Raw genomic sequence first — 12,441 nt, forward strand, 5'->3', positions numbered from 1 at the left:
AAGAGAAGACGCAAAAATACCGTCATTCAGATCCAGATTAGGGGACCAACGCTTCAAAGTCAAAGATGTCTTCTCGATAACCCAAGGGCCACCATAAAGAACATCAGACAAATCTTCTTCACAAGAGAAGGCAAAGGAGAAAAAACATTTAGCCATAGCTGTTATTTCAATCTAACCTTTCAGGCGCCATCTCCTCTTAGCAAAAGCTCCAATGACATCAATGTTAGGCCTAGAACCCATGAATTTTCCAACTAACGATAAAGCCATAACATAGATGTTATGATCTATCACTTGATCAAGGACAACAATCGCAAAACACCCAGAAGCCGGTTTCAAAATATTATTAATAGGAGGGAACCGACTTACCACCAGGTTTAACACCAAAGAGGGAGGACCAATGTTTGTCAGCAACCTGCCCCTCCATATCACGAGGTCCCTTTCCAGGATCATTTGCATTCCCCCCCTTTTGTGGGTACCCATCTTCAAAAATCGCGCCATCATCCTGGCTGCTTCCTATCTTTTCACTACCTTGACCCACTTGTTGTCCTTGAGGGCCAGCACCTGCAACATTCCCCTATAGATTCGCCGAGATTGAAGGGTTGCCCGCCCAAGTTCCCACTCAAACTCCCCATTCAAACTCCCAATGTGATAATGCAATCATTGTTTGTCAAATATGGCTTTTATAATTCCTAGCAATAACTTGTGAAGTATTGAATTATGTTAAATACTCTTTCATTTTTTACAACATCAACTTAGGGAGATCATACTACGCTGAATAAGAAATCCATTTGAATTATTTGTATATGTATAGACCAAGGGATTCCTTGTTGGTAGGAACACTTGATCTAGTCTATTGAATGGTGTTCTCATATTATAGATAATTGACTTGTGGGTTATGTTGTTGATTTGGATTTTCAAGTATAGGGAAAGAATATTATATGAGTTTAAGAGTTTCATTGAACTTTTACCTTTATTTTATTTGTCTAAGCGCCACTTGCATGGCATTCTATGTTGGTCTCTTAGACCAATATAGATTATATAGCCTATTATGTAGTCTTTGACCTGAACACTAATTGTGTAGTAACATTATTTAGAGGCAATCCTTTTTCATTTCTTACAAACCCTATCTAGGAGAGATTTTTCATTGCACCTGTAGGCTTGCCAAGCTTATTATTAGTTATAAGAGGCTTTTTTGGTGCTACTTTATTTTGTTGGACAATTTTAACATCATCTCTCTTAATGTGTTTGTTGGATGTGCTTGTCTTGCTTACAATGTCAATGGTTTTTTATTAGAGGAAAAAAAAGTTTTGAAGGGACCCAAAACCCTTTACAACCAGAAAAAGATAGGAACTGCAATCCTCAACCAGAAAGTTGTCTGAATAAAAGGAACAAGAAAGCACCAAACAACCATGGGTAAAAAAGGACTCCCATAACCAAAAACAACAAAGTTGCAGAAAGAACAACCTGCAACCAACCAAAAACCAACCCCTACCCAAGAACCATCAAGGTTTACATTTAGAATTGCTCTTATGGGATCGAAGAGTCATATCGAAAGAAGTGTTAAAGGACTTATCTTTTTTTCCTTTAACAAAAATTCACCCCTCTTCCACTTGTGCTACCTTAACATGCCAATCCAGTGCACCAAAATCCTGAGAATGAGAACGAGCTATTGATGTCTCAGCCCCACCAGAACCAATGGACAGGAAAGGAAAAACCCCAGCATCACCAGTCCAACTAGAACCAGTGGACGACAAAACCCCAACTGGTGCAGGAGCACCTAAGCTACCTGCATCAAGCCTCTATGAGGCAAATTTTGAATCTTTTGTGTTTTGAAGTATGAAACTTTTAATAAGGTCTTGAAAGTCCATATAAGATGTAATAATTTCATTGAGAATAATGGTTTGTATGTTGAGTCCTAATGGGGCCATGTTGGCACATATTGACAAAATTGGCCTAATGTGGGAAATATGTCTCAATAGGTCAAATGTGATGTTTGATGATGTCTAAGGGTCTTTGTGGATCTATTTGGACCTATTTATGTCATTTTTGAGTCATAGAAGTCATAGGTTGGGTCTAGGATTAAAGTTAGCTAAAGTTGTCAATATTGTCAAAAATTGCTCAATGCAACTTTTTGTGTTTAAAGGGGTGACTAGGTGTTGTTTAGTAATGAAAGATCAAATGTTGGTTCTAACCATTGGGGAAGGTATGAATACCTTTAAATAATCCTTTCCACAACATGATTAAAGGTTGATGTGTATTGGGAAGAAGACATTCAATAAAAATTTCATTGTTTACTGCACTTTTCCTAAGAACTCCCACTTAACAGTGTGTTCAAACTCATTATCCACCATTAAAATGCATTGATCCAAAAATGGAGTTGATTTTGAATTGAAGGAGGGTGAATCTAGTTTAATTTTTCTTTTGTGGCATTTGATTTCATTAAGAATTAGAAAAGATATCTTATTTTTTGTAAAAACTGTTTAAACCCTAATCTAGGGTAACCCGAGAGGGAAAAATCATGAGTTCAAGGCCATTCCACGTTCAATAATGCTCTTTTATGTGGTGGATGGGAATTTTGTATTGTATTTTTTTTTTGTTTTTTTGCAGGGACTCCATGTTCGTTTTGGCACGTGCAATCATGAAAGAAAAGGACTGAAATTCACTGTCTGTCTAAAAACACAGCGGGTGCATGAGTTTAGATGGTGTAAAGGTAACAAATGTGTTTGGAAAGTTTAAAAATGAGGAGAGGGATGTGTGAAGGACCCCTTGTCATGATACAAGTGTGATAGGAACAAGGAAGGCAATTAATTCATGGGAGTTTATGTCTGTCTTAAATCTTTGAGCTGGTTGTCACAGTTTGACAATGTGTTTAAAATCACTGCATTTACATATTTAGAAGTGGATTTGGTGTTGGTCGAGTGTCAAGGATGTGGTAGGGTGGGTCTCCATCCTCATAGTTTGTATTTGAAGGGTGGTAAGAAAAGAATAGTCCATTCAAACATGAATGTCCTTGTCTACTACATGACTGTCCCAAAGCACGTTTGATTGTCCTAATAAGCAGTGTGTTGATTGTGAGTGAAGGGTAACCATGTTGGGTTGATTGGGTGGGTATAGAGTCAAGAGTAGGAGTGTTGTGAAGTACTTGAAGGGAATTCCAAGAGCATATGTGGTTGGAGTAGTCTTTGTATGTTGATATGGAGCTTGGAGTCCTAATTGGGTATGGTGTTGATGAGTGACTAGTAGGGAGACTTAAGGTGTTTGAATGTTGGAGGGTTCGGATTTGGGTTCATACATGTTGGAAAAGTCTATGTGAGCATGTTCCAATGAGTGGATGAGGGCTAAGAAGCATGAGTAAGGTTTTGATGTATTGTACCTTGTGAGTACCAATAACCTTGTGAGGAGTCTTGTGGAGTTTTAGAGGGTTATCACCTTATTGTATAGGTGAGTTGGGAGAAAGATCTCCCCTATTGGTTGAGTTCCTTGGATGCTCTGCATCACTAGCATCAACAGGAAAGTCAACAAATTTTAAAAAAAACTAGGAGTACTAGCCAAATCAATATCACTAGAAGAAGCTTCTTGAGTCTCCTTCACATGGGAGACATCAAGAGATACATGCACAGTTTCAATAGCCCCGCCAAGAGAGACAACCGGAGGGGATGCCTCAGGATCCTGTGGTTCCAAAGCAACCACCTCAGAAAAACTCCTAGGTTGATCGGGTAACTTCGACACCGTATAATGTTGTACTGATGCACCTTTCCACCATGTAGCCTTAGTTGCCTTATTCTCAAACCCACAATGCTCAACAACATGCCCAGTTTTAAAACATCTTCTACAATGAAAGGGAATCCCTTCATAGTCCAAAGATTGGACCCAAGAACCCTCTGAAGAATTAAGTAAAATTTTAGTAGGCAGCCCATTTGAGATATCCAGGTCAACAAGTATGAGGGCAAATGTGGAGTGAAAAATATCAGAGGATTCAACATCCACCATTAGAAAATCACCAAGGGAATCTCTCACTTCCTCTAAAAGAGAATCATTCCATAAATGAAGTGGGAGATTAGGAAGCCGAACCCAGGTCAGAATCTTATTAAACATTTTAGTAGAAGGGTTAAAATCAGTGTCGAGGCTTAGTCATCAACAAAAATTTATCCTCCCAGCTAAAAAAGTGATCACATAAAATTATGTCTCTGTCTTGGGCAATATCAAACTTTGCGATGAAAAACCCCTTAGCCATAGGGAAAATATGAACTTTACCCGTGATAAGAGGCTCCCAGTGTTTAGATATCCAAGCGTGCAGCTGAGGAAGAGAAGGCCAAAACCCCCTAAAGCGGCATATCGCACCATGTAAAGAGAGGATAGAAGCATTATAAACAATTTTTTCTGTCGTATCATCTTTCAGATTGACAGATATGGCCTTAGTAACTGGAACGAACCCACCAAATGGTCTAGGTCATGGCTTCTGAGTCACACCAGGCCGCACACTAGCAACACTAGGACGGGAGGACACCAGGGAGGAGCTCGTCGCACCCAAAACCCCAGCAGGAGCATCCAAGGGTCGAGAGGCATCATACTCCCCCTGGACATGAGGATCCACACCGATGCACCATCTGAGCATCGCCCTGCATAGCCAACGCAGCAGTAGAGGAGACGCGAGCAGAGGAGGAAGAGTTTGAAATGTTTTGGGTGGAAGACATCGAAGATTGATTTTCTAAGACGGTTTTGGTGTATGCTTCCCTTAGATTTTGAGGGCTCTTGTCCCTAAGCGAATACCCCAAATTTGCATCAAAAGAACCACAATGAAACACTAGATACATGGACTCATTTGAACTTAAATTGGGTATCGCCTTCCTCATAGTTGTGATGAACCTACTATTGAAGTCCACAAAAATCTTATCGATTCCCTTCTTTCTAGGTGCCAAATCATTTATAGACAGTTTTGGGTCTATACTTTCTCCATACTAAAATATAATGACCCTCATGAATTATTACCATGGATCATGGAAGAATTTTTATACCATTCTATTGCATGATCCTTTGAGGGCTACACAAATAGTTTCATTATCACATTCCCATGAGCAATTGCATAGTTGTCAATTATGCTAATAAAATGTCTAAGGAGATCTTCTCATGAAATTGCATTATTCCCTTGAAATTTAAGAATCTCCCGTCAGATTTCAAATAAATTGAATCACTTGTATATGTCTGATTCAAGGGCTTCCTTATTGGTAGGAGCCTTTGATATTATCTATCGAAACTTGTTCTCACATTATAGAGATAATGGACTTGTGGGTTATGTTGTTGATTTGGGTTTATAGGTTGATTGTAAGTATGCTAACTTTGGTTCTAATTTGGTTGTTGAGCAACTTGATCTATTTAGACCTAAACTTGAGCTTGTCTAGCAAGCCTGATTTCATTCACTTAGATTTCTTCTTGACATGCTTTGGATCTTCCCTTAAGGTGGTGAAGAAAATTTATCCCCTAATCTATATTTATTTCCCTATCATCATTTCCTAATTGATTTGGCTCATTCGTATCATGGTAATCAACATCATGTTGCTATAAGAATGAAGGAAAACATGGGGTGATCCAACATGTGGGGCTCTTGCATTTGGACTAGGCATACCAAGTTCTTGATCATACCTATCATGATATCGACCTCGAGAAATATATATTATATTATAATATAGTTCATCCTAAAAAGTATTCTAATGGTTATTACAACATTATCAATAAAAACATCAAATGCTTATAAATATTAATCTTTGAAATGTATGAAAACTCTTTCCATATTTGAAGTAATAGTTTCTTGCATTTGAGAGGAGGGCTAAATAAGCTTACCCATGCTTTCCACTCTCAATGTTACTTGTTTATCTTTTTCTTGTATAGATGTCTATTCATGGTCTTAAGGATTTGTTGAATGTATTCTTCTTTATATCCCCAATGTTTTTCTAATCTTTATTGTTGGGTTTGGATAAAGAAGAGGAATAAGATCTTGCACAAATCAGTACACAAAAACTCTTTTCAACAAAAAATTCTCAAAGGCCTTTAACGAGGATTCCAGGTGAATACCTTCTCAATAGAGTTCCCAGTTTGTAGGTGCAAATTGACAAGGAGATCAAAGCCAACAATACACATAAGGAAAATGCCTATAGTTGCAAATAGTTCACTAGTTAGATTGAATTCCAAAAAAATTTATAATGAAGATCTTAGATTCTTTATCCCCAACAATGGTGCCAATTTGATAGTTCCCAAAGTTGTGACTCCACATTCCTAGAGTGTGAACTTATCCTCAAGACCAAGCATTTGCCTTTTAGAGGAAAAGGGTAAAAAGTCATAAATAGAACTTGGACAAAATTAAGGCCAATATTTGAGAGTGTTATATCTCTCCTTCACTTTAGGCTCAACTAAACCCAAGAGGGTGTTCTTAGAGGTATCATTGATGGGACATTTAAAAAAGAATGATATAATAAAACTAACACGACCAATAGTTATACCCAATGCTTTAAAAATCCTTTTCTACATGCACTATGTGATATATTAGTTTGTGTATCCCTTTAGTTGAATCCACTTAACTTTACATACACATGTAGAAGAGGGGAAAACATACAAGCATGATTCTCATTTAATAGAATTTTCAATTATTTATGATGACACACAAATTACAATACTAAATCATACAAGCATGGTGAATCTAAATCTATTCCTAATTATTGAGAATAATAGATGTTATGAATAGAAGATGTCATTAGTCATTCAACTCTTAGACCATTTCCTACTTCCAATCAGTAATGAATTCACGGCCTATAAGAGAGAAGATGAGACACTTGCAAACCATACATAGAACTAGACTTGCATGCATATGCAAATCAAGGATAATTTCTCATGTAATTGAGAAAATTGAATAATTCATCATAAGATCGTAATTATCCACAAGAAATAAGGAAAAGAATATTAAAAAGGTTTGTTATGCTTTAAAATGTTGTCACACATTTATCTCATCATTATTATATTCATATCTACAAATTTGAAAACAAGAGAACCCGAAACTAGGTTTGAAGATTTTCCTAAATAGTTACAAATCACTATGGAGGCATCTAGTAACACATGTAGTTTCCATTGAAATCCAAACTCCAATGATTTAAAAAATGATATCCTGTCACTTACCAATTGGAATCGCAAGAGTTGAAACCCTAGAACAACCTTAGACAATTATAGCCAAAGAGAAAAAATGACCAACCCTTATTAAATGTTGCATACTAGAATTTATGGTGTCTCATTACATTCCATTCTATTGCCTTAGTGGGGTTTTAAACAACTCCTTTACAAAGGAAATCATCCTTGGATGTATTGACTTGATGACTTGGGGTAGCTAAAACATTCTTTCCATACTTAAAAGAGTTGCCAAGGAACATTTGTAGGCCTACAAATAATGGTGTCCATTTATCACACTTAGGCAATCCATACCCATTTTCAACACTTTAACATTGCCTCTTGTATTTGATTCATACATCTAAGAGATTTGAGTAGCTGCATATTTTGATAACATTAAATCTAGATCATTAATGGTGTGTTAGGATGTTTAGGGGAGTAGTTAAAGTTTACTATTCAAAAGGCAAAGTCCTGACACAAAACTACATGTGAGAATTGTACATGTTCAAAGGAGCTTGAAAGTTTCCACATGAATGAAAACTAACAAGTATTTGTGTTTAGGATGCACATCATAACTTGCAAGGAATGACTAGAAATCTATGAGCAAATGTGGAAAACCAAATATTAGTAGCTGGAAGGAAAAGATCCAAAAGAGATGAATAGGTAAGAGGTGGGACTCGATATGCACTTTTTTGCGAAGTGCAAAGATGTACAAAACCTTTGAAAGTCTGAAAGAGTAATAAAAAATATTGGAGAAGGGAATCATGACTACACAAGATATAAATGTGAGAATTAAGGTAAAAAAGAAAAGAAAATGTGTGGGAATGTGGGATGCAAAGAATTAGGGAATGGAAGCAAATGTGCAAGAAGTAAAAGCTTTTCCATGAAATTTGAATCTCTTCAAGAATGGAAAGGGCATTGGTTGAGAGGATGTGAGAAAGTAGATAATTAAGTAAATTGAACTACAAAGCATGCTTGGAAATTTTGAAAGTTTGAAAAAGACGGAGGATGAAAAAGAATAGAACTTGAAGGCAAGTCAACAAGAAGTGAAGCAGTCAAAGGGCATGAAAAGTGAATGTCAAATTACACTCTGCACAAAGTGCAAACATGTGCATAGGATCTAAAACTAAAAGTCAAACACATAATTTGAACAAAAAAACCCCAAAACTCAAAATTTTCGACTAGTTAACATGTCACAAAAGCTTAGAAGGGTGTGAAGTACAAAATTGAACATGATTCCACCAAGGTTGCCCATTTATGATTTATTGGATTAGTAATTAGAAATAAGCTAACACAAGGACTGGTATAACATTTCAAGTGTGAACACTCATTACCAATGGACCACTTTGCTAACGGCTCTCCCACCCAAGTGCGTTTGAATTCTCAAACTACTCTTGCCAAGACTTTTGTGATGGGTGGTTCATTATTGGGTAATTTTGAATGAAATGTTGAATTTATTATTGAGTAATTTTGTAGTGGCATATTTGAAAGATATGTTATTTTATAAGAACAAAGAGAAGCATTTTATGCACTTGAGGTGTTTATCATAGTAGTTGAAGGGAGAAATTGGGGATTAATTTCAAGCAATGAACATTTATGAAGCAAGAGCTTATGTATATAGGATAACAATTTTTTATTTCCCAAGAAGGATTGAAGATAGATCTGAAGATGATTGAGGTAACTATTTGGTGACCTACTCCAAGAAGCACAACAAAGATGAAAAGCTTCCATAGATTGACAACATTCCAAATGAAGAAAAGACTATTCAAATGGATGTCAACAATGCACAAAACTTCTTAAGACGAAGGTTGTAGAAGTTCTTATGTTAACCTTGCTTGATTCTAATAAAGTAATATTAATGGATTACAATATATTGGAATAACAAATGGGGCAATGTTAAGCCAAGAAGGAAGACAAATTGCATACTCCAATGAAAAGTTGAGTGAATCCAAACAAAGACATTGAGTGAATTCACCACTGCCACACAAGAGCTATCGATAATCTAAATCATCATCTGTCATAGTACTAACCTTGGGAGAACCTGATGCAACATGTGGTTCTCGGTTGTTCCCAACTAAAATACTCATTCCATTTGAGACTACTGCACCTGTATCAGTGATGGATGTAGCCACATCCCTACTACAACCCGTGGATATCAAATCATCACCAACAACCATTGTAGGAAACTGTACTGTAACTGCAAATGGTGAAGACTGTGCTCGGCTCAACTCCATGGTAAACTCCTCTAATGTGATTGTGACTCCTGAAGGGCCAACTGGGTGCTCTCCAATGATTCTATAGTCACCTCAAGCTCATGAGTGAGCTCGTCAACCTCCTCTTCCTTCCCCTTCAGTGCATCATAGCAAATACAATCCCACTCGAGAAGAAAGTCCCTATCAGCAAGAAGCTGCAAGTAATTATGTTTCATTATCCCAATGGCTTCTCGTAGTGAATGGAACTCTGCAAGGGAAAGGCCACTATCATTGTGCTTATCTGACAGAGGAATACCCCAACCAAACGTAACCAACATCTGACGAGTAACATCAAAGTGCTCTAAGGTTGTGACAATCATGCCATCATTAACCTTAAGTTGCCCAACCAAATGATGAGGACTTTGAAACCAATGACTCCCATGCAAGTGTTTTGACCCAAAATCTACACTGTGATATGAGGTTGCATCCACATCACTCACCTCATGATTAGCAACAACTTGTATGCAATCATCAATGCACACATCAACATCCAAGGTACTATTGCTAAGCACCTCATCGGATGGCTTAACTGGCAAAGTAGAAATTGTTGATATGACAGTATCTTCACACACTTCCATTTCCATGTCAACATATGAACCTTCTAGCTCATTTTCTAAGGTCTGATATACAACATCAAACTGTTTGTGGCTTGAATCCACAATACAACCTTCACGTTCAACATGCAAAACTTCAATGGTAATGTTAGGAGACTTCATAGCATGGTCATCTTCATGTGATTTATTTGTCACCTTATGATTTTGTGAAGGTAATGGATTGTTGTTCATAAAATCAGAATTATTAGGACTTATATTTTCTACACATTCTTCAACTTTGACACTTCCAATTCACGCGCCAATATTTGTAGATCCTTCCTCATCATTTTCTTCAAGTACCATCACATCTACATCATGATTATGCTCAATAATTTGGCTGCAATTGCAAAAATCAGAATTATTGTCATACCTTTGTGTCATGTTTTCAACATCTCCAAGGACTTACTCCTTCCCTAATGCATCTTTTGTATTGGTAAAATCATTTGCATTAGCATGTGTTTTCCTTTCTTTTGCAAACAAAGGATCCAATATCTCTGAATGTTGTAGAAGCCTTGTTAGATTCTTATAATGGTTTTGAAAAGCATGCATGAATTTTACTGTAAGTTCCTCAATGGACTTCATCTTTCCCATGACTGAAACAATGCAAGAGTGCGGGTCACTCAAATGTCAACCATGTGAGCTCAATGATTCCCAATGATATCTCTTCAAATTGATCCTGGTTTCCCTGTAAACCAAGCCTCCTGCATGTGTAAAACCTGTGAGGCCCAAACTGATGTTGATGCATAAGAACTTCTAACCCTCTAGGAAGGAGGGATCGGAGCTCTGATACCACTATAAGAACCCTGCTAGTTCTAACTCTTCTACTAATGCAAATGTTGTCTTGTTTTTGTATTTTCAAAGGTTTTGAATAATTGTAAATAAAAAATAACAAGTATGCCAAGCAAGAAATGCACATTAAACTGAATAGATAAGAAGTATGGATCAACATCAACTATATTAAGAGTCTGGTAACTGCTCCAAATAATTCTAATACAAATAACATACCTATAGGTCCTTAGCTTATTTTAAATAAAGAATTCTGGAATTTGTCAGCCAAAACTGGGAAACTGACCAAACAAAGCGTACAAGTCCAGAAAGTTAATTCTCCAAGCTAGAAAAGAGATGAAATAGCTTGAATATGCTGGGCATTGAAGATGAGGTAACTAGAATGCAAAATGGGAAGGCGTTTCAGCCCTCCAGGTCAAACGCCCTTCTTCAGGTCCACACGTATCAAGCAAAGGTTGTACAACCAGCAAGGAAGAATAGTACGACTGCTTTATTGAATGAAAAATGTTGCTAATAGGGGTGTCTAAACCAGAAAGCCCTTTCCTTATTATTTAAAATCTGCAAATAACATAATGAATAAACCTCTGATGAAACACAGTAAGACTCCTAAATGAAGCCCTCTCAGTTGCAATAATTCAGCTGATCTTTCACAGCCTCAAAATCACAGGTCCATGAAGAATTATCGTTCTTCAATAGCAAACCCTCTAAAACCATTGTCTCATCAGAAAATACACAGAGCAAAAACCAAACAATGTCAAATAATCAATAATGAATTGAAGTTGAATTGCTTTTTTCCTCTTATAACCCCAAATGGCATGAATTCCCAAAAAGGTACGCCCAATGTCATTTAATGCATTTAAATGTATTTAATTCACTTTCTATGGTCAAATTTGTTTTTCGACGTCCAAATTCACTTAAGTGATTTTAAAAAAACCACTTTATAATATTTAAGTGGCTTTTAATTTTAATAAAGTTTATGACTTTATAATATCCATATAAGTTAATTAAATAACTTAACCACTAAAATATTAATATCTCCCTCAATATTCGGTCTTTTGACATGTCGTCAGAAGCTGGGGTCAACACTATATAACCCCCGTATGTCCAGGTTCCCTGACTAAAAATAGTTTCACTACCAGATTGACTTACTATAAATAGTAAGTTCCTCAACTAAGCTCAAACACTGATATACAAAGGACTGCAATTGAAACTGAGACTGAACTGAAGACATGGAGTGACAACAATCTCCATTAACTTCCACTGAGACTCTATCCAAACATATTAGCCTACGAGAGTCCAAATAATAGGTTAATCCCTCAAACTCTTATGCTCACGAAAATGGGGACATTACAAATCTCAATGGATCAATGATAAACAATTTGATTAAGAAATCACATAGCAGTAAAACTAATTGGTCACTTTGAAGAAGAGTAAACTCTAATATTGATAGAGTAAAGATACTCAAGTTACATTATGACTTTCCATGGAGCATAACATCAAATAACACTAGATTTTTGTTTCATTCTTGAAAAAGCCTTCGAAAGAAATCGAATAATAAATTGCAATATGATATGACATCATCCACACAAATGCAAAAACCACACAAATGCAAAAACCTAAGTAAATAGAAACTTGGGAAATCTTCTTAGTTTTTTATTAGA

Source organism: Cryptomeria japonica, chromosome 6, assembly GCF_030272615.1.
Source record: "Cryptomeria japonica chromosome 6, Sugi_1.0, whole genome shotgun sequence".
Taxonomy (NCBI): Eukaryota; Viridiplantae; Streptophyta; class Pinopsida; order Cupressales; family Cupressaceae; genus Cryptomeria; species Cryptomeria japonica.